Source organism: Amblyomma maculatum, chromosome 8 (genome assembly GCF_055883805.1).
Source record: "Amblyomma maculatum isolate TAMU_Amacu chromosome 8, ASM5588380v1, whole genome shotgun sequence".
Classification (NCBI taxonomy): domain Eukaryota; kingdom Metazoa; phylum Arthropoda; class Arachnida; order Ixodida; family Ixodidae; genus Amblyomma; species Amblyomma maculatum.
In genome coordinates, this window is record NC_139351.1 from 107200677 (window position 1) to 107224202 (window position 23526).

The 23526-nt window shown below is 49.1% G+C and overlaps 1 protein-coding gene across 3 annotated transcripts in view; it reads left to right on the forward strand.

Moving 5' to 3' along the window:
• The window catches only part of LOC146182138 (uncharacterized), a 184537-nt gene that overhangs the window by 17153 nt on the left and 143858 nt on the right, over positions 1-23526 (forward strand). For all 3 annotated transcript variants that reach the window (XM_084577145.1, XM_084577148.1, XM_084577146.1), the window contains exon 2: positions 19895-20031. The gene's annotated coding sequence lies outside the window, so the exon portion shown is untranslated. The remainder of the gene's footprint in view (positions 1-19894; positions 20032-23526) is intronic.

Genomic DNA, 23526 nt, shown 5'->3' on the forward strand with positions numbered 1-23526 from the left:
GGGAGCAAAACTGCCTAGTCGGACGCACGTGGGTTGATTCGGAAGGCATGTCGAACCACGGCCGGTCTCGAGGGAGAACGCGCTTCTGCAGCCGGGATTGGACCAGCTTACGTATGCGGCTTCGGCCTACGTTAGTCGGACTCGCTCTCGAAACTGCGCTCCACCGGCCTCTTCGTTCGCGGTTGTCGGTGGCTCCTTTTTGATAATCAAGCTACGTTTATCTGAATTCCGAAATTTTAGCAAGAATGACGGGAACATCTGTTTTTTTTTTTTTTTTTTTTTTTTCTCTAACCGATGAACTATTATTGCATTTCTGATTTCCGCCTGTTCATCCTCAATGGCCAAATCAATGAACGCTGTCTAGATTTAAAATCACATGCACAGCAGACTTTTTTTTTTTTTTTTTGCCAATATATCTGTAATCCTCCCTTTCTTTGCCGTCCTCAACGCAGTTCCCTAACGAAAAGCATTTGAGCAGTAGAATCTTCTCGGAGCTTGTTAATTCCTGTTTGTTGTTTATTGGAACTGACGCTTTAGTACTGCAAACAATAAGCGCGCTAAGAAATAGGCACCCGTTACAACGAAATTCTCATAAATCGAACACATTTTTGGTTCCCTCTTCAGTTCGTAATGCGCCGTGGAAATCTCGTGCTGCTCGCGCGCTGCTTGCTCCTTCCGTCGTCGCTTGGTGTGGGAAATCTCGAGGGGATCCGCTTTTGTCGCGCCTTCTCCCACGAGGCCGTGGCGGCATCGTCACCGGATTCGCGGACGATGCTTCCGTTTGTTTTCTCCTCCTCCCGTTTCCGTGAAGGGGACGGCGCGGCCGGGAAGCTACTTCCGGGGCTAGTGTGAAGGCCCCGTGGGGTGGTCTTCGACGCAAAGAGATCTACCTCGCCGCCGGGTTTTGTTTTCTTGGTCGCGAACAGATTTTGCTCTCTTTCCTTCTATCATTTCTTTTTTTGCTTTGGTTGTCGACGACTTCACGCCTGACATTGGCCTTCCTACGGGAGTGAGGTCGTCACGGCGCGGTTTTCCGGATCGTTGACACTTCTCTTCTTCCGGCTTCTCTTCTGTCGCGCCGTGGTGTTGTCCTATGGCCTTTCACGCCATATCGTTTTTTCGAGTGTCAACTCGTCATCTTTCAAGTGCTCTCGAACGTCGCCTTTGTGGCAGTTGCTCACATTTTCTTTGGCCGTTGTGAATGAGAGACGTATTTTTCTTTGTTATTTTTTATGGGGTAGTACACTGAACTAGAAGGAAATGAATGGTGGCGGGGTCTTATCTGGCGCAAGGCATTGGAAACTGGAGGCCCTGCTTGCTGTGGCTGGTGACGATGATTACGTATAGACGAGTGTATCAACCTTCACAGCTGTATCACCGAGCGGACAACTTGTCTCAGAGCACGCACGGCAAGCGTCCCAGCATTACCAGAGGATGTTTTTTTTTTATTCAACATACCCCTAAAGACCCTCTTTCTAGGGTATTACATATGGGTGGGGGGGGGGGGGGGGGTTCCGTGTAAAAACATGTAACAGAAACATTATTAAAAAGCAAATGAACAATAAACAGGCTAAATATAACATGGGAAATAATTAAGCACCGTTTTGCTTTGCATTATATGTGCTTGGAAGGCGTTCGTGCTTCTCGCAGCAGAATTTCTGTAATGATTTAAAATGAGGTGGATAACTCAGCAGAGCTCGGTCGGCTAGACTTTCGCGCAGTGTAGCTTCAGTAATATGGGAGAAGAATATAGCGATCGGAACCGTAATTTTTACTAATAAATGCTTAGGCTCTGTAAATAGTGATAGTCTAGTGACGTCAGTCCTACGTCCGCATTTAAATCTTGCTAGTCTCAGGTGCTGTGCGACCAACAGCCGCGTAGGGATTCTGCGGTCGGATCCAACAAAGAACTAGGTGGAAAACGCCGCTCAAAGAATGCCCTCCACCTACGAGCATCGGCCGATGCCCGTGAAGTCACTGATAATCTCATTGGACCTGCTCACATGACACCCCAAGGTGTAACAGATGGGAAGTGGATGGATGTACCGCGGCTTAATCGGATTAACCGGCTTCATGTAAACTGGTAGAGGTTTCTGGAGGAGGAGTTTCTGTCGCTTTATTCCCTAGTTGTATTCGACTTTACACTGCAATTTTGGAGAAGCGTCGTGCACGCCCTATTATAAGCGGGAACGTTAATGAGTTTAGTATTTGGCACGTACCTCCGCGGACAAAAGTGGTATATTCCACGCGCTGCGAGAAAACTGCCCGGCAAATTTTTCCGACAGAGAAGCAGTTATTTCTGAGACACGCATAACGTACCCTCCTTGATATACTTTCCATCCAGTCCAAGCAATTTTTTGTGGCACAATTTTTTATACTGAAAAAAAAAAAATGCAATCGTTGCGATTCGCGTGGAGTATACCACTTTTTTCCGCGACTGTACATGCTACTGTCATTGGGCAACATGTTCTTTCTTCAGTCGCTTGTGCAACCCAGCAGAATTCTGTGGCAACCCTACTAAAAAACCAAAAGTTCCCCGAGCAATAACCCTCGCGAAATCTCACAAAATCGCATAGACTCTCATACGGTGGACATCATTATCATAAAATATTTCGCATAATTTATGATAATGTGCAAGAAACTATGAGATGCAATTAAATGCGATCTGTGTGTGATTTCTTATGCGAATGAAGTGAGATTGTGTGAGAAAATTTGAGGTTATTGCCTCATACAATTTTTTCAGTAGGGAATGGTCATACATATTTCCGTGCCGTGTTGATGTCCGAAAGAGGGAAGAAAAAAAAAAAAAAAGCACCAGGGTGTTTGGTTGCACGTTTCCCCCGCGGTGTTGTCTAATCTTCACGGCTCCGCGCCACGATAAAAGGAAACAGAGCTAGCTTAAAAAATATATATAAAAAGGAGGCTTTCGGCGCCAGCCACAAGCGCTGCCAATCAAGCCTAACCAGGAAGAAGCTGAGACAAGGCAGACTGCTGCCCCCTTCCTCCCTTCCCATTGGCAGAGACAGCTTGGAAGATACAGAGCCAAGTTCGCGACCCCTTCACGAGGCAGCATTGGGGGCTGTCGCTAAGCTTCGAGAGGATGGAGCGCCTGTTTCGTATTGCGTGCGCGACGCGGTGTTGGTGTTGCTATACTTCCGAGAAGACGGCGATGCGACATATCGGACGTCGAGCGTCCTCTTCCCTTCTTGGCGGCCCCGCCTGTGAGACGTGTCCAGTTTCTGTCTGGCACGCAGGGTGGATAGGAAACGAAGAGCAGCCCGCACTTGATTCTGTGGCCGTACAAAGCGGATGAAATGTTTTTTGGAGAGAAACTTAAAAGTGGCGAAAAAACAAAGGGGAGGAGGGCACCGGCCGGTGCTTGGCCGACCGCGAGGTCGCGGGTGCGATGCCCTGCCTCGGCGAACTCTGGCGTATTTGGCGTGGTGAGCGACACGCTTGACTAAGGCTCTTACGCTAGGAACTTCGCACTTCTCCTGTATGCAGGGAACAAACCGGTACATTGTCTTGGTTAACAACCCCGCCTTTCCCCGGTGATTCGATGAAAAAAGAAAGCAAATAGAAGCAACAGCAGCTCGGTTTGTAAGTGCATATCACATTGCTGCGGATTTAAGCATCCTTTCATTTTTATTTTTCGGAATCATTTGCTGTTAACTTATGAAGAAACGCTTCTTCTTCTCTCTCTTTGTAACGTCCCAAAGCTGCCCGGGCTATGAGAGACGCCATATGGATGGCTCCGGAAATTTCGATCACTTGGCGTTCTTTAACGTGCACTGACATCGCACAGTACACGGACGGCCTGGTATTTCCACCTTTTCTTTTTTTTTCGAAAAGAGGCCGCCGTGGCCATGGGATCGAACCCTCATACTTAGGTACAGCATTCGGACTCCCGTACTACCGAGCGTGTGTGTATGATATAGATGTAGGCCGCTGCTTTTGAGGGGGGCAGTTATCGCTGGCTATTTCTGCCATTTTTTTTTTTTCGAAATAGACATGATACTCGGGTGATCTCAGAAAGTTTAGGTTTGATGGGAGAGGGGGACTGGAGTTCGTCGTTGAAGTGCCAGGCCAGCTCCTTCAGTGCTCAATAAAACAGCGCAGTGGCATGCGCTATACGCGACACTGCGCTGTCCGCTTCGACAGCAGCCGGTTGGTGACGTGTGCTGCGGGCTGCAACGCTTCGTTTCGCACCAGTGTTACTGGCCGCCCTGTCTCTCGGGTCAAAGTAGCCGTGCGAGCGATTTCTCCGGACCATTAAACAGCATCGCTTGTGTGTCGCTGCCCCCGTGCGTTCGCGACTGCTTTGGTAGCAGCGATCACCAAGCATGCGATGTCGTCCAGACTTTATCGGGGCGCCAGCGTTCTGCAGAACCGGCTCCCTTCGAGCGCGCGTGACCTTCTCGTGTTTTTTTTTTTCCTACGTCCCTCACCGGATTACGCGCCCTTTTCTTTTCTGCGCTCCCGGGTATTGGCCTGCTGAGCGCGCGAAAGCGAAATGTCGATCGCTGCCGATCTCGATTCTTCCCTCTCGCCCGTAGAGGGTACTCGGCTTTTAAATTGCTTTGAGCAGCAACAGCACCTTGGAGGAGGAGGAGGATGTATGGACGAAAGAAAGGGCTGTGTCGCGCGTCTTTTAGCGCGGGATCGCACGCTCTCCGGATTCCCGGTAGTCGCATTGGCTAGAGCATTGGAAAGTGTTTTGCGCCTTTGTCCTGATTAATGTTCCCACCCTTATCGGTCCTTGTTCTTTTTGCTGCTTTGGCGCGCTTCTTTTGAGCGCGTCAAGAAAGCGAGAGGAGGCGGTGGAGGTGAGCGGTGTTGCACCAGCCCCTGGTTTGTCGCTCTTTCTAGTGCGTGTTTGGTGCACTCCATGTTTTGTAAAGCCAGCATAGAGTTCACTACAACTAGGACCCGAGAGTTTTCCCTCTCAATGAGGGAAGAAAAGTTAACGCCTCCTTAAGGTGTTCCGCTTCACATCCCCCCCTCCCCCTCCCCCGTCTTTTTTTTTCTTATTCTTTTTCTTGCAGGGGATGGTTCATTACATAGCCCTATATCAAGTTGTCAGAAGGTGGCGCATTAACACGCCTCTATAACTTCTGGCTATTCATAACAGGTGGTCGCTGTGTGTTCTAAGCTTAAGCCGTTCCTTCATTTCGCCCCAGGCTTGCAGAGTGGATCACACTTGTGTTGGGCGCTAGAGCGCTGCTGCGCGGAGGAGGTGAGGCGAAATTGTAAAGCAGGTACCGACTTCTGCCGTGCGAACCGCACAGACATAATGGCATTTTTCCTGACAAAGAAGCTGCACCAAAATTTGGTTGATTCGGTTTAGAGGGCTTAACGTCCCAAAGTGAATCAGGCTGGGAGGTATGCCGTAGTGGAAGGCTCCAGAGGGATTTCGTCCACCCTGAGTATCGTTAACGTGTACTGACATCGCACAGTACACGGGCGCCTTGCCTTTCGCTTCCGTCGTAAAGCGGCCGGGGTTCGGTTCCGCTTCGGCCAGTCAAACCAAACCGAGCCGTATCATGATTTGACATAATTTATGCCGCAACGCCGTGCTCGAGCGCTCGAGAGAAATGTGAAGGACTGTGCCCATATAGGTCTTTTGATGCTTTCCACTATATTGAACTAGAATACTTATTTCCACACTGGGAGAATCCACGGAGGATCCTTCTTTGCACACGAACTGATATTCCCAATTTTGTCATTCTCTCTCCACTCGTCCCTCCCCTCTCCGGTCTATTATGATCTCCTCAATGCCGCCTTATCGGACAATGGGCTGTCGTAACTGTCGCGTTTCGCATAGCATTGGCCGATTGACCGCTGTCTCACACCTGCTGCTGCGTCTCAAGCTTTCCCACTTTGACCTACCGCCTATTTAGCAACAAATCGACAGAACGAGAAATTCGCCGCACTGGCGACGCTTCTGGAAAGTTCGATAAAAGAGCCCGCGTGTGAAGCAAAAAGCAGCGTTTTTTTTTTTTTTTTTATTGCATGACGGCCGCTATGGGTGTTTTTCAGTGAAGTTCGCTTTCGACGTTAAACGATCTTCGTGCCGCCAGTTAGGCACATGAAGGGGCGTTGGGCTTACTTTTTTGTTTTTGTTTTTCGCGAAAAAATACTCGTCGGGCAGCATTTCAGATTGCTTTCGCTGCGCGCGCAGTAAAGTTTTCTTTTTTTTTTTTTTTCGGCTTCGCGCACTTTGAGCGTGTTACGTTCTTCAAGAAATTATTCTTCCTATCCGCGCCTTCCGCCTTCGTCACGAGCCCGTCATATAATACTCTCTTTTCTACTACCTCTTCCATTCTGTCGTAAAGTTCTGCCCAAACGTCTTTGTGCAGACTGTATACACAAGCGCTTGGGTCGACATGGCATCACAATGCGCGGGGCTACGGCATGGTAAAAGAGAATAAAAGGCAAAACTCCGCACTTTCGTTTGTTTGCTTGCAATGGCACCCTTAAGAGTTCGAGGCAGTTTGTAGACTTAGCGGAACCGGTCGCCGTTTGCACTCAGGCGAAAGCTATTGAACGCCTTCTCTAAACCGACGATTTTATTTTCCCTTTTGCCGGCCCGCTCCTCTCGTTAGCCCGGCTTTACGGCGTCGGGGACCCCTTCGTTCCGAGTTCCCCAGCGTCTCAATTCACAACGTGCCGTCTCTTTTTATTTTTATTTTATGCCGCTTCCTCTCCTTATGACCACGTATGCTTCCTACCCTGGCTTTGGCAGCTAACGACGCCTTAAACGAAACTAGGAATGCTAGGGGGTGTTATGCATTCGAGGGACCCGGGGAGGGAATTTGAAAGAACGGGTGTTGTCTGGGGGAACGCAAGAGTTGTCACGAAGGGGCCCTTCTAAGCGAGGTGGAATGGAGCGTGCCCTAGCGCAAAAATAGAGAAGCACCGAAGCAGGGTTTGAGGAACGTTAGGCTGTACGCAACGCGTTTGGAATGGCATGTCAGCGTCGCTCGTGAGTTTGCCTCGGAAGGTGCTTGTTGTTAGGCGTCCTTTCCCTCATTTTTTTTTCTTCTTTGCCCCCTCATCGCCATCTCCCCTTTGCCATTTTTTGTTTTGTTTGGTTCACCCGCGTGCCGGTTGCGTGCTTGTCTCGTTTAGACCTCATGTCGACGTAGGGAGAGGGTGTTGCCATTTGCATGCGTGAATTATTAACCCCGACCGGGGCACTTGGGACACGTAACTGAGAAGGGCAGTCGGTAGTGCCCCCCCTCCCCCCCCCCCCCCCCCCACCTCCTAAAAAACCGAAAAAAAAAAAAAAAACCCCGAGATTGCAGGGTGAAGAGGTAGTTGAACATAACAGAAAAGAGATGGCGCCAGTTATGTATCTCGGAACGTTTCATTTCTTCACGTCTAAAATGTTTGCGTCTGTGCGAAGGATCGGGGAGAAGACTGATGCAAAAGCGTCCTGTATGCTCCAAGCATATTCACAGGACTGGTTTATGTACTCCGAGAAGGCGACATCTGGTGACTCCTGTTGCTTCGTAAGGCCTTATGGCGCTTTCTTTCGTTTTTGTTTATTTTCGTCTCGCGTTGGCTCTACTCGGCTACGTTGTGGCTTTTCGCACCTGCTGCCGGCGCTTATAGCAGGCTCGTTTGCAACCTGACGTTCGCGCCTGGCGCCCCGCGGAGCGCGCATGTGGCGCCGCCTCGCGTCGTGACGCATAAGTTCTCGCGGGTGACAGTCGGCGCCTCACGTGTAGGGGTTCGTTACGACTCATGTCCTTTCTTTATCCTCTCTCTCTCTGGCCCTGCGTTTCGAGTGGCGTATAGAGTTTTTGGGGCTTGATATACGACGGTCGCCGGTGGCGGCGAAATAGACGTTTTGAAATTCGTAATGACTTGAGACGTCTCACAGAAGCATGCGCGGCTTTTGCTGCCAGAACGCCGTAGACACGTACTGTTTTTCGGCGCTGGGACGTCCGCGCCAAGCTTACGAATATACTATATACAACTGCATCAAGGAGTGCTAACTAGGACACTTTGTTTATTGCTTAAGAGTTGCAGTTTGCGACCGTTAATTCGTCTGCAAAAAAAAATCGAGGTGGGGCAGGGAAAGCGGCCAAGAAGGCTCCTGTTTCGTCATGATTTGAAATTCGTGGAACCTCGTAATTGCGTCTTGAGTAAAAAAGATTTCTTTTCGGTATGAACCAAGCGAACCGGGAGGTTCGCCTTGTACATTAGCGCATCGTACACAGCGTCGCGGCTCACAAACGCAAAATACACTCAAAACAAATCTTCCGAAAGAGACACGATCTTTTACCTTTACCATAAACATGCCACTGAGTGACGTCCTGTCTTTTCCTGTGTTTCGTACCTCGCGCTGTTTTTTGTTATTTTCGTAACCAATTTGTGATCTGTTTTTCCCTGTCCGTTAGAGAGAAGCACTCACCCTCAAGCACGCAATTTCATGTTGTTCGAGCAGGCAACAGGTGCGTGTAAACAGTGCTCTCGTTGTTCACACGTGCTGCCTCGTCGATTGCACTGTCGCCGCCGGAAGCACATACGAACTCCTTGTTGAGCCGCGGGCATTAATTTAGACCGCTCGTCGCTCGACCGGACGTTACTGGCTTTTCGACGTCGCTATTGTATGGCGACGAGCATGAGATCTCCCTGCTGTGCGCTGCGCACGCTGACCCCGACAAATTTTGATGGAGTAGCGACCTCGCAGGTGCCGCTACTGTCGCATGCGTAACTGGACGTTGGCTGCATACGTATATGAGGTCTCGGTTTGTACAGACGCACGCGCCTGCTCTTGGACAGCTGGCAGAACATTTGGCGGATATTTTTTTTCCTTCCCCTTCATCGTTCGTCCTTTATTTTTGTCGCTCTCTTTGTTCTGGCTGGGAAATTGATATTCCCCGTCGGTCGGCGTCGCGTGAGTAGCGTTGCTGCGAGCTTCGCGGGGTCAAGCGCGCACGGACTGTGGCTCTTTTTTTTTTTTTTTTTTTCTCCCTTCTATGCCGGCTTGCAGTCCCGTGCAGTAGCGCCCCTCCTTTAGACAGCGGAGTAAGCTCGAACCTTTGGTTACATGGCACAAGGCGTTTCTTAAAAGTACCTGCATACCTCCGGGAAAAAAGTTCTCCGGCCATTCGTCCACCGTAGGAGTCCCGGTCGACGGATACTTCGCACTAGCTTTGGCTGCTAATTGGTCGTGATGACATTGCAGGTGCAGTAATTAAATGTCTGTCTTCTCGCTGGGCCACTTCATCAAGGAATGAAGGAGTGAGGGAAATAATTGAAACGGAGAGAGAGCGGGAGAAAGAGAGAGGAAGAGGTGCCGAAGTGGAGGGCTCCGGAATTACTTGGGCAGCCTGGGACCATACAGCGTGCACTGATGTCACGCATTATACAGGCACCTTTTCACTGAGGCTTCAATGAAGCGCTGTTGCCGCTATAGGGACTTGAACCTCGCTCAGTGGCCTGAACCATTCTCAACCATAAGCTCCCTGCAGAAAAAAGAATGCATATCACAAGTTTATTTTATTACACTAGCGAAAAACCGGCCAATAAAATTAATTCGCGCTGGCACAGCGGATGTGAAGCTCCAGCAGATGTTCGAGTTCGTTCTGCTTTTCTTTCCTGTTTTGCGCACTGCCAAGCAAGTCGCTTGATTTATGGCTTGGCATTCTTCTTCTTCTTTTTCTTTTTTGCTTGATCATTAAAACAGTGCTTTATAACAAGTCAAGGGATACACCCGTAGTTCTACCGTTGATGTGTGTTTATTGCTGCCCCAAATATTTTATTCTTATGTAAAGCCCAGTTGTAGACTCTGGATAAAATAATGTGTTACTGGGCCGTTGGCACAGTGGAAACGACTGTATACATGGTCTCTGGACGCTGTAGTTGCGGGATCAGTTGCGCTTTGCCAAACTCTGTCGGCCGGAATTGAAGCCGCGTCGATCGCTTTAGGTGGATGTCGTTGACACTATCGTGACACCTGGACGCCGACCGTGCTCTGTTCGCCTGCCTGCTTGTGTCCCATTCTTTATGTCCTTGTTTGCTGCCACCGTTCCGGCGGATGACTAATTTGCTGCGCGACCGCGAAGCTGGAGTTCACGCGGAACAGATTTTTAATACAGAAGTGTGCGCCGTTTGTTGGAGTCCGTACGTATATCTGCGAAATAATTGTAATCGTTCATGTTATAGATGTCGCGTCGGGCACTCGTGGAAGGTTCAGCGGGGGCGGGCGTAATTAATAGGGCCCGAAGGATCGTCGGGCCCGAAGGATCCATCTGCTCGCTATACTTTTGCCCCCTGCGTCGGTTAATTGGTGCGCATGCTGGCGTTTCCAACTCGCCGTTCATTGCAGGGGTCTGCGTATTTGTTTCCTTATTTTAAGCCTGAAATGCTAATCATTAGCTGGCTTTATGACCAGGCTTTGGATTTCAAAAGCAGAGTTTTCCCGCGGTCTTGGTAGTCCTTAAAAATAACAGCAGCACGGTTCACCGTAACGAAATGTAGGCGAATTCCGTGAATGGTAAAAAAATCAGCGTTTGTCCCTTGTCTTTCTCCTTTAGTCCTGTCTTAATTTTACGCTGCCAAAAAAAAAAAAAAAAGAAAATATGCAAAAAAAAGTTTGCCAGTAACAGCTCGAACATATTTTATATATTTATTTTATTTATTTATTCCATACTGCAGGCCTTTACGGCCCAAGCAAGAGGGGCATACAAATAACATCAGTGTACAGAACGAAGATAGCAAATAATAATTTCAAAACACTTGTTCTTTGGGCAATAGAATATGAACAAAGCGAGGACTAAACGAAATACAAACTGAGCTCTTTATTATGGGAAGTCATGAACATAAACAGAAGTAAGCCAATTAATGCAATATCCAAAAATGAAATGACAAGCATGCAGCAAGAAAGAAAAAAAACACGATCAGTTTCGGCATTGAAAAAGCCGACAAGAAAAACATTTGAGATCAGCAATTCAAGGTTTCAATCCAATCAATGTTGGTTCAATGTTGGTTCAATGTTATGCTGAGGCCTTCTATCCTTCGGGGCGAGGGCCAAGGGTTACGGTGGGAAACCAGTGTGCGATTCCATTCAAGGATATATAGTCGCATCAGATTCCTCTGCTAAAATGAAAATTCATTGTTTTTCTCTTATTGATTTTTGTTTGAGTTATAAATCAATTATAAATTATAATTATCCAAATACTCCAATCCTTGTCCACGAGTCTTTTGTATCTGTATTGCACTCTGACCAATCCTCCGCCGTGGGTATGCGCCATTGCAACTGATGACATCATCATCATCATCATCATCATCATCATCATCATCATCAATGTTAACTTGCAGAAACGACCATGCTTTTATACTGTGCCCCATTTTTGTTCGGGTATCGTTGACTTCGCATGACGGGACGTGACTGCTTTTTGCCAAGTTAAAATAGTTTAGCAGGTAATATAATTCACAGGGACTGCAATCGCTTAGCGCCGGCTCACTGCGTGGCAACTGTGGGAAAATATTTATTTATGTATTTATTTATTGTTACCTCAAATGCCCACTTATGACCCGGTACTTTCGACTGGTCGAGTTTGGTTATTGCAGAGTTGGTACAAAACGAGACGAAAACGCGCAGTGACCGATATGGATATACCTCACACCGATGACGCAGCAAGGCGATGGTGTCGGCCAGAAAACGTATAGGTTAGTTTGCGTTTTTTGCTTGGTCTTGGCGTGCCGCTGAAATACCCGTCCTGTACACGAGACCTCAGGACGCATGTCTTGCACTTTTCACGCCGAGGGTCTTAAACGAAATTTCCATCCTTCCTAGTACTCGGATTCGGAACGGTGTTCCACCAGAGCGCGTCTTTCCCCAGCCCGGGGCCCCCATCCCGCTGGAGGAGTACAGTTCCCTTCTCTGGGGCCTCCCATTTTACCCTCCCGCTCTCTCCGTTGAGTGCGTCTTTGTTACTTGTTGTGAGGGCGGCCCGCTCTATCCACCTGCAGTGCCCGCCCCGCTAGCACCTGCTGCTTCGCCCGCGTTAGTTGCTCGGGTTTGCCGTTTTGTTTCTCCCGCTCGTGGTCGGCTCCGGAGCATGGGTTTCGCGGCGCGCGCCTGTTCTGCCGCACCTGCGCGCCTTCTCGCCGTTCCGGTGCGACCCAGGTTTCGCCTTGTTGCGTGCAGCGTGTCGTTCCCTGAAGCGAGCGTGAAGGTTGGTTTTCCGGTCTGACTGTGAGCTCAGCATTTCGGCGGCCCTCGCCCCTGATGTTACTGACGCCATTTCACGATTCGTAATAAACCACTGAAGCGGCCTTTGTGCGTGCAGCTCGGCCGCCATCCTTAATTTATGTGGAAAGTTAGGTTGGCGTGCTTGGTTTTCAAGTAGGCAAAATGAATTCATATTTCAGAATATACAAGTTATAACACCGGCGATTTTGGTCTGCGTCTTTTGTTCAGGTTTTTTTTTTCCTTTTTCTTTTTTTTTTCCTTCGTTCCACTTCGACGTATATCACGAAGTACTGATGCGCCCGAACTATGTACTTTGCTGTGTTGCAGAGTTAATGTTATTCGCGGCATGTGCGGCGTATGTGTTTAGACATACTCTAGTTAGTCTAAACGAGATCAGGAATACTTCCACCCCATTTAGTCGGGAGTCAGTTTTTGAGGGCGTGCGTCAGACGCTCTGGCGGAGCCTCTTCTGTGCTGATTTTTCTGCGGAGATGGGCGACATCGTAAGGGTAGGTAGGCTTCAAGGTTCAGATAATGTCGGCGACACCCCGAAAATTTGTTGAAGTCAGCTAACTGGCCTCAGCCTTCCAGACTTCTACTTGCTGCCGCGGCTGACTCCGACGAGCGCCTTTACCAAATCGGAGTTGTATGCACCGTCGCGGTGAGCAGTGATGCTTGTCACTGTTCGGTTACCCCCCTCTTCATACCCGATGCCACGGCCTGCTCCTAGCGTTGGGCGATTCTACAGTTTCTTCCTTTCAGCCTGAGCTTACCATTACTCTTGTCAAAGCCGCGAAAAGCGCCACTTGCTAGAGATGACACTGATGTTTGAGTTCCAGCTATGTCGTCGTATCATCTGTGAGCTCCCACGGCGTAAAATGCTTTCGTAATGTGAAGGAGTATTAGTGATGGAAAGGTTGAAGAAACATGACGTGTACAGCCCTAATTGTCATTATTTTCGTAACTGGTCATTATAACGACGCCGTCATCATTTTGACTCTGCAGGATTCGCGGTAGGTTGATTTTTATCCCATTTCTATGTGATCAACATATTTATGTTTTTTTTTTTTTTTTTTTTTTTTTTTAATGTAGAGCGCTCGACCTCAACATCAAAGTATGAGTTCGAAGCGAGGTTGGGTGCGGTGGCTAGTGCTGTCTGGAAAATTGAGTTGATGGCTCCTAAGGGAAACTCGATATTTATTGGTGAGGTTGAGATTGAGTGAGGTCGCAAATATTATTTGAGGTGTGGTCGATGAAGCCAAATGCCCACCCCTGTGAATTTAAGTGCAGCTCGTGTGATATGGGACCCCTATATACCGCACATCGTACCTCCGCGTCTACGGCACTCAGCTGCCGAAACCACGCGTGGCGCGTATTTTTTTCCAGCTCTGATTTCCTGTATTTTTTTTCTTTTCTTCCTTGTTTTCTGTAGCAGCTTTTATTGTGTGACCATACGCTCTCCTGCTTATGGACAGACTTTCTCCTCTACGCATCACGCTGAGGCTGTGGCGCGTCCTTTCGAAGAAACCATAGTTACGAGGTGCTTCATCCAGCCTTGTGTATGCATGTGTGGAAATTTTGGTTCCGCTTGCTGCTGCTTTCCCGTCGGCGTCAGTGGAGCAAGAAAGAGAGACCCGGGGATTAAGGGGCCTACCTTTCGGATGCAGTGTCTTTTCTACACCATTGGAGGGCGTGCCTACCTGCTGCTGTAGCGCGGCGGGCTTTCAGGCACGGGCTTCCCTGTCCATTCCTCGTGCGTTGAAGAAAAAGCAAGGTAGAAATCCCTGCTCATATATGCCCCAGAATGATGCGCGCGCCTGACCCGTGCCCACCCCCTCCCTCTGCCATTACTTGCGCGAGTCTGGTAATTCACTTGAATAGCGTTTCGCAATCCACAGTGATGCGCAGCTGTCGGGGGCAATTCCTTGCGGGAATTGATGTGGTCTTTGCGAGCGCGTCTGCAGGACCACCCAGCGGACTTCCTGATCAGAATGGAAACCAAACTGGAAATAACCGCCGGAATTTTTTTCTCGCCTCAGTGATCAAAACTTTAGTCAAGGTCGCATATTATATATCTAAATTTTTACACGGGGTGCAAAGTGTGCCTTTTTTGCAGATGCAGCTTTGGCACAGCTAGAGCCATAGGACGGCGGTCCACCGCGTCTGTTTTTGTGTAGCAGTTGTACAGTGCCTAGAATAGCAGTTGCGTGTATTAATGAGCCTTTGGTATACAGGGCTAAGTCGAAGTGAACGCGCATTGATACGGATGTTCTTAGCACAACGACGCTTCTCATTACCGCGTTCGCAGTGAAGAGAAATTTAAAAAAAAGAAAGAAAAAAAAAAAAACCTCGAGGAACAGCGAAATGGACAAGTGAGGCCATGAACCTTTTCTTAAGGTTTACTCATTCTTGGGAGCTTAGAAATGTCGCAGGCAGGCTCAGGGAGGTCTGCAGGAATCTGAGGAGGAGGCAAAGAGATTCCGCAATGACCTCATGATTTTGACGTGCTTCCCTCTATTACTGTATGATTGGAAAGAAGCTATGTTTGCTGCCTTCTAGAAGCTCCACGAGAAATGGAAGAAATCCTGTTTGTATTAGAGAAAGGATGGAATGCCAAGAATTCAGAGTCAAAGAAGAAGGGCGAGAAAAAGAGAGGGATGCTTCAGGCTGAATCCCCCCCTTGACTCCCCCCACCACCAGGTGGCCACCTTCCCCGTCATTTGATCCGCGTCGCTGACGGAGCTTCGCACTTAGCCTGCTAGCGCTCGCACCTGCAACAGCAATGTGGAAACCGCTCTGAGCGTCGAATGAGGCGTTGCGTCTCTCTTCTCGACGGCCCGAACATATTTTCTTCCTCGTTTATGGATAGCCCACTCTAGTTCCTTTTTTTGTTACTTTGTTTTTATTAGTACTGCTTCTTTGCACGCCCGAACACTTGGTTGTGCTTCAAGCGACGCGGAAACGACAGGCTTCGCTCGTCCAGAAAGCGTTTCGGCCGCGCCAAAAGGGAGAGGGACGAGATATATTACGAGGGCCCACTCTCCTTCACGAACACTGTGCGACTTGCCCACGGGTAGGTGAAATGGTCGGGAGGGGGGGGGGGGGGGGTGCGGTGTTATGACTGCGCGTACGTGGTAAAGATGCACGGGTGCGGAACCACGCGAGATCATCCTGAGGAGAGGAAAAGTAGGAAGGCAGCTAAGCTCGCGCTCGGAGTCGTTCCGGGAATTTCCAGCAAGCAACAGCCGCCGCCGGCGGAGGAGGAGCGGAGTGCGTAGACCTCGTTCTCGCCTCCGGGCTGCGTTAACGTACTGTGGCGGTGGCCGCGGGTGAGGCAGTGCAGTCACCGTTGACGAGGAACAGCGGGTACGACGACGGCAGCGCTTTGCGTCGCGGTCGGCACCCTCTGAACCTTGTCACTCGTCGTCGGCCGCTGAGGAGCGAAGACGCACGGCAGCCGTCGACGCGGTGTCGTTTGACGCGCTAGTTTTTTGTTTTTCTGACGCATGCGTTGCCCGGGATGTTAACGATTACGTTCCGGTTTCGGTGTCGCGAGACGGCGATTAGAGCGTTATATACGCTGCTTTACACGGGGTCGAGTTGCACGTTCTTCGCACGGATGGGGGCCTAGCAAAGTGTCCTTGCTGTCGCCCCGAGCCTTGGGGTAATTTTTTAAAAATTATTTTCTCTATTAGGCCTTGTTGCGCCTTGCTGGGAAGACGCAGAATGGGGATGTTGAAGTGGCCTTTTTTCTCCAAAGTTTTAAATGAAAAAAAAAAAAATGTTGAAGTGGCCTTTTTTCTCCAAAGTTTTAAATGAAAAAAAAAAAACAAAAAAAAAAACAAAAACCAAAACATACTGTCAGCTCTCCGTTACGATTTCCCACTTATCTTTCATACCGTATTTTTTTTTTTACGTGTTCCGTAACTGTGTTTACTTCTCGCTGTATGACCGCTCTCGTTCTGGGCTTCCTTATGTAGACCTGTGTAGGAGGTGGTCCTTTTCCTGGGATTCGTTATTTCGGCTAACTAAATATCAGTTGAATTTGTCCTTCTCCCTCTCTCTCATTACATCTCCTTGTAGAGTAAATCTTTCGTAATATAACAATAGTGTCGTGGATCATTGTAATTGGCTAACGAACCGACTTTACGTCCTATCATTTTTGCGAATCGGGTCTTTTTTACGAACGTTGCCAGCTGGGGAAGAGTATTTGGTGCCAGAGACAGCTGCTCCGGTGTGACGCCATATATCTTACGAGTTTGCGTGTTTTCGTAAGCTATATCTTAGCCTGTCTGACCTTCTTACTTTGAGGACGGTCGTATAGAGCTCAAGAGTGCGTGAGAAATGATCGCTCTTCCATTTAGTCTTTGCCTGTACGTCGTGCGTTGGCCGAAGGAACGCTGCGACCCACTGAAGTATGTTGCTGCGTACCATTTCCAGCTCTGAAAGATTGGCGTCCTTTGCGGTTTCCCAACATGCGGTTCTGCTTCTTTATATGTATCCATTTTCTTTTTTGGTTCATCTCTTTCTCTTCCGTCGTTTTTCTCCGTTAGCGCGATTGCCACCCCCTTTTTCAGCACTCTCGTCAGGTCGTGCAATTTCGGGCCGTCGGCTGCTTGGCTTCGTCGAAGTGGTCCAAATGACCAGCTCGCCGGCAACTAGAAGCGGGAGAGGGTTTGCTGAAGACTCTTATCTTTTTTATTCTTCGCAACCAACATTCGCGTTTCATTTTGTTATTCTACATTGGTTGCCTACGTGTGGCCGGCGTAGAAATGGTGGCCTTGTTGCCCGCTTTCTAGCGTTTCCGTCTTGTTCCAGTGCCGTTTTCGTTTTGTCTTTTCCTCCCTTCCGATAAATTTATATTTTTTTTTAATTGTTTCTCGTTACGTTCGCCATTTCTGTGAGTTTGGCCGACGAAAACAACAACAAAAAGAGGCCGACCTTGTGCGCGCATTTTGTGGCGTCGTGTCGCTGAGGTTGGTTCTTCTGAATTCTCGATCTTCTTCCTTTTGTTCCTCTTTCAGTTTTCCTGCCCTATTTGTTTTGCCGGTACCTTTTCGTACTCTTTGTCACCGAGTGTCCCCTCCCCAATCTGAGTATTCCTCGCTTGTAGGTTATTTTTTTTTTTTTTTCCCTTTTGCTCGCATTGGAATCGTTGGCAAGACGCCAGCGAGGTTGCGTTGATAGAGAATAACACTGCAAATCGCTTTCGTCCCGTCTGTCCGATGCCTGGCGTGTGTGTGTGTGTGGGGGGGGGGGGGGCAGCGGCGACGGTCTTGGGAAGTAAGTCTTGGGCTTCGCAATTGTAACCCCAGAGTACGGGCGGCGGCAGCCGGACCCGATCTTCGAATTAAGACGGACCGACGCTTCTTTCGTCGTTGGCTGCTCTCAGGCTGTTGGGCGCCTGGGCTGGTTTGCTAGATTAGTTTGTCTCTCCTCTCGTACCATCGCGGCGGTGACAGTTTTACGTCTACCTCCGTCTCCCGATTGTAGACCGAGCATCGAAGGTCACCTTGTTGACACACTCACGGAAAAAAAAAAAAAAAAGTCGTTTGTCTGTCAAAGCTTGGACTTCCTATTAGCTGACTCCCAACTCGGGCTCCTGTGCAGAGAAAAGGCTCAGTGCCGAGGTCCAGACGAAGCCCAGAGTGGAAACGCATAGCTCCTTGTCTGTCTGCTTGCCGGTCTGGTGGGCGGATTGGATTGGATTTGAGGCCGGCGATCGGAGCCGACTCTCGTGCAGTGAATGGCCCCGGCAGTCCAGTCTGCGTCGCAGCAGGTCATCTGGAATTCAGTCAGAATCTGGCAGGCGCGTTTTTGATTGAGGAGGCGAGTGCTTGGCAGTACACAGTTGGCGACAGGAACCGCTGACACGCGAAAAGCGAGTACGGTGATCTGCGTATTTATCTCATCCACACGCAATTTGTGCGACCCCGCTATGGATTGCTCGCGTTTCGAAGGGCTTGCCAGCGACTGTGGCAGGGCGCACGGGATGCAATTTGTACCCGCTTGCTGTGTGTGGGTCGTATAACTATAGATAGCAGTGATGTAAAAACATAACACATGATGATCGTTACCCGCTAGTTCTGCTGAACGTGTCGCACGGCTTGCGTATGCTCGTTATGCATGACTGATCGTGTTTGATCTTTTCATGCCGTGCACGCGCGCGTAGGTTAGGCGTTCAGTCTGAATTGCGCTTTGGAAGCGCATATATGCTTTCACACTTCGTAAGCGGCGTGTTTCGTCGTATTGACTTGTGAAAAGAATTAAATTTTGTGTTGTTTCATTTGTCTTCATAATCTGAAAACGCGGCAGGCTAAGAAAAGGATGTGCATCCAAGAGCGAAGTCTCGGGCTCTTCTAATACGTCAAGCAGCTGGTAGAGTTTTTTTTTTTTCTTTAGTTTGATGCTGCTGATCCTCCGTGCTCTTTTTACGCAGTAGTCCCTCCTGCTACACTTGTAGACAGGTGACTTATTTTGCTGAAGAGGAAAGTGTTTCGGCGGCTCCAAACTGAATAGCAGTGCGCTTTGGGGCACTTGGTATATAATAGGAATCATTGCGAACGAAACAAACATTTACCAGGCCTGTGATCTACTGAGCAGCCTCAAAAGAAGAGGCGGATTGACGGGAGCAAGACGACAGACACCTATGCTTGGCTTTCAATCAGACGAAGCTGCGAAACTGCGTCCCAAGCTTTCAAACCTCGGTGCGCATTATGCAGAGCTTGTCACGTGATGGTGATAATCAGCAGACAAGCACGCTCATGTGACACTGAAACGTAAGGCTGACCTACGCCCTCAGATCGTGGAACAACTCGGGGGTCACCGCGGAATCACCGCCGCTTTCTGCCGCGTTTTATTTTATTTTTTTATTTTTTAAATTTGAAGAGGGCGTCCAGCATTGAAGATGAGTGGCATGCGCGGAAGAACGGCAGGGCATCGTGGGATAAAGCGGAAGCCGCAACACGTGATTGTTATCATTGCAAAGTGCTCTCGTTCCTTCTTACTATACAAAGCAATTAATGATTACCGGCGTTAGGCAAGATGCGAAAGTAAATGTATCAAAGACGAAAACAAACAGCATTATTGTTAAATGTATGGGAGTGTCAATGAAACCCAAACTTTACCCCATCCCCAACCCTACTCGAGAGGCCTGGAAGGCGGCCCTGCTAAACTGCTACGGATTAGGGGCATGATCAACGAGCTCTGCATGGTCCGGCGAGCAAAGGCAGCGGCTTCGACCAATCATGTCCCGGACTAGTGATGTCACCTAGTTCCGTGGGGACATTAGGCCCTGTCCTCTCACTTTTACATCAATAAATGTTGTGCATCATCATCATCATCATCATCATCATCATCATCATCATCATCATCATCATCATCATCATCATCACGGCAATGCGTGCGCCAAAATGGCAATATGAGCACTGTGCTGTTATGTACGCTGTTACAGCGGCTGCTTCGTTTGCCAAGATCGTAACCAATAAGGCATTGCTTCGGCTAATTCGGCAATGTCCTTGCCTTTGGAAGCGTGTTGCAGTTGTCATGCATGAAACAGTGTATTAATCTCAGACAATGGTTGCGTGATTGGAAGAGTAACCTTTTTTGGTAATTCTTGTTCTTTGTTTCCATTCTTTGTTCGGTGATGCTTCATGGGTAATTTGTTTTTCGTCTCGTGTTCAGGTGTTCACGGCGACAACGCGACATAACACTGAAACAAGGACACGGCCAACCTTTTCTTCGACGTGAGCCTTCCGCGGCAGAGAAGAACACCGGGGCTTGCGCTTTCGCAAGCTACTGCATCGTCCGGAGCTGCTTTGGTAAGTGAGCTCGAGATTTCACTCGCTCTCGCTCCCATCTTGATTTTATTTTCGATTCGACTTTCCTTATTAGAGCGCCAACGTTTGAGACGCTACAAATTGGTTTCGCGCTGGAGGCGTTTGTGCATGAGATTCGGGTTTCAGGAGCGCTAAGCAACCCCTTTCTGCGCATCATATCATCATCATTATAGATATTAATGGCTTCACAGAACGGTATCGTCTGTCACTGATTTCCTCTCCAGTCATCTCTTCGACAGCTGCTGTTGTGTCCCGCCCTGGAAATTTCGTTAGCGTCTCTCTATCCCTCTCTTCTCGTCTATGATGCTGACACGGGGGAATGTAAGGGGCAGGATGGTCCGCTCGAGGCTCTTCTACCTGTGCGCACTTTCCAAGTAGTGATGCTTGTGCGGTGTGGCTGCTGAATTAGTCCTGTTTCTACCCGAAACCTTCACATCGCGTTTTGGCCTTGCCAATACCTTTTATCTCCCACTGTGCCCGTCGGGTGTTGCTTATGTCATCACGAATCACGAGAACATACATGCTTTATGATGTCGATTCGGGGTCATTGCCAATAACCGTCGGATGCAGTGTCCTGTTACGTTTTCCTTTTTCATTTCTTCCTGATGACGTTGCGTACTGTTCGGCGGAGCAGCCTCTATTAGCTTTGTACGCTCTGGCAACGTCTGGCATATTCTAGGCTGCTAACTGCACGCAACATCTTGCAGCTTTTCTCCATCCCACGAGTTCTTGTTCGGTCGGCGGCCTCGCTCCCATCTGGTCTGCTCTCAAACTGACGCTATGAAGTGATCGCGGCCGTGATTCACGCCCGCATCGCTGCACCGCTGGTCTGGCATATAGTACGCGTGTGCATTCGCGAATGATAGAAAAAAAGAAATACCTCTATACACACCCACGTTCTTAAGAAGCAGGGAGTGCCGACTCGGTTCTTCGGACCCCTCCCCCATCCCGGTGCCTTCCTTCCCGGCTTTGCAGTGCGCCGCCGACTGTTTTAAAAGCTCAGCTTTGGTCGGGCCGCCTGCTGTGCCCGCGAGCGGACGTTTCGGATCTTATTTCCGTTCTCCGTGCCGCTGTATGCATCTCAGACTTTTAGAGCAAGTGAGAGCAAGTGAGGCTGTTGAGCGTGGAGGCAGTGGAGACTGGCTCTGCGAGGGAGGAGGCCGCAGTGCTGCATCCTGTTTACTCAGCGTGACGTCAGTGACCTCTGGCCCTCCTCGCCTGACGCGGCGTTCCTCGTGATCATGGGGTCTTCCCTGCGACCTTCGTGGCCGACGTGAGCAGCGTGCTCGTTATAAACAGCGTATATATCACGTTCCTTTCTCTGGGGGTGCCTGGTTTCCTTCATGGGCGGTATTGTTTTCATTATATTCATTTTTTGTTCGATTTTGCCTTCGCCGAAACTCGGACGCTGTTGGACACTTTCGCCTTCATCTGATAAAAAGACTCTCCGTGCTAAGCTTAGCGAATTGAATTTGATAGGAACATTTTTTTGTTTCGAGTGTTCAGTCCTTTTTTCCCTGCCCTCACACTGCATGGGAACATTCATCAGCCAGCTTTAGCAGGCGTCGTTAGGTAGTCGGTATTTGTTGGCTGAGGTTGTTTGTTCGTAGGTTGCTTCAGTCCCCGATGGGCTCAAGATTGCACCACCGAGAACTGAACCTCAAAACCTTGATTTCATCGTCTCTCCGATGTGTGCGTTCATTTGACATGAACCGTGATGCGCAAATAGTGTTCAGCTGAGGCAGGCAAGCATCATAGCGCTATTCGTCAGTCGTGATTTTTATATTCTGTGCTGTCTAACGCGCAGCGTAGATGGTAGAAGTAAATGACACGGAAAGCATGCAACTCTTTATTGCTTTAATATGTGCACCAGCATATGTAGCAGCCACACATCATGGAGACGCCGGAAAAAATCCGCATGCTTATTAGAGCCTAAGCTATCTCTTGCAGTATGCCGGTAATTTAGATATCCATTTGAAGTCGACATGCTCATGTTCTGTCTATCTGTTGCTTTGTTAAATGTAATGTAGAGCCGTTGGAGATGCACATTACTAGTAGGTTCTGAGTTCGGACTCGATTTACAGACTATAAAACTAGCGTACGGTGGGGCCGAAGCCTACTCGTAGCGCCTGATAGGATGAGGCAACATGGCGGCTTCGGTCAAAGCGGAGGCCGCCGGTGTATTCCGGGTTTTCCGGGCAAACGAATGGCGCCTTTAAACGCTTTTGCTTGCCTCAGGGTGCTCACGCCACAAAATGCTAGCGATAAGAGGCAGAAAATTATGACATTGATTCTCTATTGGGACACCTGCGCTATGCTTATCGGCGCTGTTTGGTTTCCAAGGAAATCACGACGTCATAAAGCGCGGATTCAAAATCGTTGCTGTTGGTCAAATAAAGAAGTGGTTGCAAACTATTGCACTACTATTGCGACTATTGCAATGACTAACTGAAATGATTTAGACTGCTTCCATCAATAAGGGCGGAGGGTCAATAGTCCTCTGCAGGTAGGGTGCCAGTCTCGATGAAGCGCTTTATTTATTTCTAGAAAAGACAGGTGGGGGGGGGGGGGGGGTGTAGTCCGTGTAGCTCGCCTCGCAATAACATGGTTTTAATTCAACGAACTGCTGTTTCAGCACTCGCCTTCTCTTCCTCTTTCACCTGATTCGTCGGTGTCCTTTTCGCTTTCGGTCGCTCCGTTTGTCTGTTGTACCTCCGCCGAGGCACGTCGTAGAGGTGTGCTGGAATTTTCAGTCAGCACGCCGAGGTTTTGCTGTGCTGGCTGGCCTGGCCTTGCTTTGCGTGACGGCGATGTGTGTTCGAAAAATTGGAGAGATGGTGCTTGGCGGGAGGCGAGGAGTGCCTCGCTCGTCACGCTGGTCGATGTGGCCCCCACCCTCTACGTCCTTCGCGAAGTGTTTCCCAGAAAGCGGGCAGCACGAAGCGAAACAGTAGTGCCGTCTGTTTAAAAAAGAAAAAGAAGAAAAAAAGGGGGGGGGGGGGCAAAGGAATGGTTGTAGAGGGTGCCCCAGTGTAAAGGTAAACGTGGTGAATTGATGAGGCTCCCTTTTTGCTGGGATCGTAGGCTTCATCTTCATTTTCGATTTGGTCGTGTTAACGCTCGTTCTTGGCTTCTGCTGTAGAACGTATGCGGCCTTTAGAGGATATCGGAGTTTGTACTCCTCAGCTATAAAATGATTATGCTATTAATATCCCATTCATAAACACACACGCACGTACGCACGCGCACGCACACACACGCACACACACACACACACACACACACACACACACACACACACACACACACACACACACACACACACACACACACACACACACACACACACACACACACGCACGCACGCACGCACGCACACACACGCACACACACACACGCACACACGCACACACACACACACGCACACACACACACACACACACACACACACACACACACACACACACACACACACAC